A 4598-nucleotide genomic window follows, 5' to 3' on the forward strand; every position below is an offset into this window, starting at 1 on the left:
ACTAGAAAAAATGGTAGAATTGGCACTTAAACGTAAAAAACATATTTTAAATAATTTATTTGAGTAATATATACTTTCAAAAAAGTTTTGGCGGTCCAGTATTTTACCTTCCGCGGTCCGGATCTGGACCGCGGTCCGCCAGTTGCCGACCCTTGCTCTAGAAGAACGAATAGTCCGAAAAATTATTAAACTAAAGAAATAGATGTTAAACAACTATCAAATAGTGCAGTTTAAAAAAATATATAATAAAAAGGTACTTATCAACCTTATTATATATCAACCAAAATTGAATATTGTACAACTAATTTAAATAAATAAAACACCACACCAAAGAGAAATAAAAAGGCATCACAATATTATCAATATTTCATGGCAAACTATATTTTCTATATTTAACGGTACTACATGAAATTTTGTCTTGTAATCTTAACATTCGATGTTTTTCAAACAGTGCGTTCCAGAAAAACTTTTTAAAGAGAAATTTTTTTCTAAATAGTTGAAACAGTTTCTTTCTTTAGTTAAAAAGCTCTTACGAACTGTTTCATTAGACTAAGTTTAATGTGTAATGGCGGAAGAAGTACACTTGATGGATCTGTCATTGGGGCAATGACAATATTTTTTATTTCAGGATCCAAGGAAGTTCTTTTGGCCATGTTTTCTTGTTGAGGTTGTTCCTCTCTCTACTATTTCATTCGCATAAAGAGCAGGAATATTTTGTATACAATGCTTGTTGCCCTAAAAGAATGGTTATAACATTTAAATCTCCACAAACTCACCATTTATGAACATTTCTTCTATATAAAACAAATTTCATATTATCGTATTACTATTCATTAAGTGCTATAGGAATAGAAGCGAACTTATTCGTATTACGGAGAAGGACTCCCTTTGGACTTCATTTATCAGTCCTTGAACATTTGTGCAATATACTAATTAATGTTTTTCATCCCAAGAAAAATATTTTCGAAACTCATATTCTCGTTTTCGGTATACAGTACTCTTTGATCCTTTGGTCAGATTGTTTTTCTTCTTCAGCACTACACCATTCAACATTCAGCACCATTCAGATTCAGATAACGAAGTAGGTCATAAAGTTCTTGTTGCGATCATTGTTCTGAAATCTTTTTATCATTTGCAATATAATCCTCATCACTATTATCGCTTTCGCTATGATTTCCAGTTCTACTGCCAGATTCTTCTCCTTGTGGCATGTTAATTGGGTCAAAATAAAAACTTTTAATAAAATGTGCAAGAATATTTACATTTTTTCCTCTACAATGCATTCTTGAGGAGTTATAGACATTTTAATACTCACAATTGGTTAAAAATGGTTGTAACTCCACAAGGACACAATTTAGAGGTACAAAGTCTGCATGTTCCTTGGAACACTATGTCATGTACGTTGGAACATAACATTATCACTATATTTATTTATTTACTTAGTTATTAAAGGAATTATTTATACATATCAGAAGTCAATTCAAATTCATAAACCCAAACAAAAAACAAGCCCAGACAAAAATTTAGTAGAACTTTTGCAATTGAGGCACTGAAAAGAGCCTCTTCGCGAAACATGTTGGGGTGACTCGATAGATCCGATAATGTCATCCTAGGGATAAACCAGAACATATTGTTTTTGCGAACACTTCCAAGTTTAAGGACTTTTCCATTGAAGAAATGGATAGATCTCGTTTTGGTAAAGCAAAACAACATGTTAATCGGTTTTTCGTATAACATTGGTGATACCTAGAAAGTCTTTAGTAGTTTTGATTCCCAAAGCAACATTAATTGTAGAGATGTTTTAAAATCTTATGAGCTTTGACCTTCATATGCGCAGAAACATAATTCCGACCGTCGCCTAAATTATTGTACGTCCTAAAAACATTACACCTATTATTCACAGTCTCTCTCGAGCTCTAGTGTAAACAAGCCTTTGATCCGATTACAAATATCACAATAAAATGTCCTATTCTTTATTATTTTAATTTAAACAATAAAAATATATATATAACGAACGTTATCCAGTTGACTTTATTGATGCCCGAGCGCCTTAGTTCATGTCTACTTGTAATGATGCACATGGTCTAGTTCTGAGTCAATGTTTTCACAACGTGCTTATTAGAAAAAATATGGGGATACGCCACGCCTTTCGAGCATTTCGCGGCTCATGAGATATTAAAAGACCTCCACCATCTTGTCTCTGTTTCTCTGTAACTTCTTCGAAGAGATCCAAATCATCATCGGACGATCGATCTCCTGAGAGATAAGCGACCATCGCCTTCTTCATCACTTTCCTCTATAATACTTATAACTTTTTTACTTCTTCCACTCTATTATTTCTGTTTTTTTCAGATGGGAACAAGTAAGCTGAGTTTTGTCGGGTGGGTTCGTTACAATTGTAGATCTTCCTTTTTTTATTCCTTTTGATGCTGGATTTTGATGTGGTGCCTTGGGAAATGGCCCGATGTTTTCTGGTGACAACGATGCTTTGAGGTCTTGAAGATGGCAACTACTTGAAGTTAATAGCTCCGACAAAGTTGGAGTGTCCGAATTCTGGTTCGTTACCTAATGGAACCCAATCATCAAAGTAGATGGGTTCTATGAATAGGGAATGTTCGCGCATGCATTCAATTCTGGATTTAGTCTGTCGGTTGCGTAGCATGATAGATAATTTTATTCCATGAAAATGTCCCCATTAAGAGGAAATATGCGGTCGCACTTAAGCCACTTATAATATTCTACCAGACAGAGAAAATGCCCTTCCTGCCAGTTCAATTACTTTATAAATAGAAATAGCTTTCCCTGGATTACAGGGCATCCAATCATTCACAGCTCTATTATAATGTGTTTTAAAGGAACTAAACACTATACGGTTTAAGGCCTATGCGACGTATGTAGTGAGAAGGTCAGCAGTTTTAACGATCCAATGTCGCCATTTTGTAAATAATGAGCAATTGTCACTTTAAGGTTAAAACTAGTGTATGCTCCATGTCACCGGCAAAACGTAGATAACTTGTGGCTCAATAAACGACAAGTGAAAAACATCTTACTCGTTTTTTGTTCGTAATAAATTATGAAAATCAATAACTTCAAATTTTACTTTCCGAACTTCGGCGGGTAATACCTGCCGATCAACTGCTGAAAGTAAATTGCAACTCACTAGATTACCAACTACCATCAATGTATTGCGCTATTGAATACCAGATGACTCTATTTGGTCTAAAATCGGTGTTTTTTCAAGGTACAACCTTTCAAGGTATTGCACTCTCCCCTATACCGTTTTGTTGTTATAACGAATTAGTTATCTGTCACCTCTGAAGGACTCATCCGCAAACCGTGAAAATATTGGTAATTTATGTGACCATTACCTGATCCGTACCAGTTTTCCAGACAAACACAGATAAATATGTATATAGAAATAAAATATTCTTACTTACCATCATCTATGATACTAAAGACTCAGTTACCCAACATACAAAGTAATAATGCTGAACCGATTTAAATTAATTTATTCATAACACTTACATATCTTCGCCAAATTTCATTAAAAAATTTAATTTTGTGAACATCTCTCAGTTTTCGGTAATTCGTAAAACATAATTAATTTTCCGAACTTAGTGGCCTCCTTAGAAATTCTAGGTTTATTAGGGAGTTGTGCGAGCGGCTCCGAGGATGCCGCGTTCAACATTTTAACTTATTAAGCCTCTAGACTAATAAAACTGTAGTTAACAGGCCCTTTGGGGTTAATATCTTGACAAGATGGAGTTGCTCCCCGTTCGACCTAATCTTATTGCAATTAAAAATTACTTAGATGATGCTTTGGACTAAATTTTCAATTAACCAATTTTTTGAGGCAATACAGCTCAGAAGTAAGGTGGAGAATAGTTCTGTCATTTAAACTGAATATGTACCTATTCTCAAAAAAGTATTTTTAAATGCTGTTTTGGAGTAAAATTTCAATTAACAATTTCTTTGGAGCAACTTTGCAAGGTTGTGAAATACCTCAGTTCATTTACACGTAATGTATTGTCTGAGGACTATTTAGACAATGATTTGGATTAAAATGTCACATAATGGACTTCTTGAGGCAAATATAATGGATTTTTTGCATTTTTGTAAATACAGGGTGTCTCATCAATTAGCTGCCAACCCTGAACAGGCCGATTCTATGATCAAAACTAAGTAAAAAAGTTCATATGAACATGGGTCCGGAAATGCTTCCTAAGGGCACAGGGACCCATTGAAGAGAGAGGAATGGAAATAATTTTTTTGCAATATCTCTCAATCGCGTTGTGATAAATGAATGAAATTTGGTATACACAGCTAAATTTTGATGAGCAATTTGATGGACTAATCCATTTATTTCCACAAGGTCCATTGGGGTGGGTACGGGGGGGCCCTTGGTACTTTGCGTGTGTAACTTTTTCATCTTTGACTTTTTAACAAATTGGACAGCAAATTCCGTTTTCCCGAACTGTTTTACGTTAAAAAGGTACTCTTGTTTCAAATCGTTATCTTTAACGGTTTCTGAGAAAATCGCTCTTGAATTAATCCCACTTTGGTCAATTTCATAGTAATTTAAACAAAATTATCAAGGT

The sequence above is a fragment of the Anoplophora glabripennis genome, unplaced genomic scaffold (genome assembly GCF_000390285.2).
Source record: "Anoplophora glabripennis isolate ALB-LARVAE unplaced genomic scaffold, Agla_2.0 scaffold1800, whole genome shotgun sequence".
NCBI classification, from domain to species: domain Eukaryota; kingdom Metazoa; phylum Arthropoda; class Insecta; order Coleoptera; family Cerambycidae; genus Anoplophora; species Anoplophora glabripennis.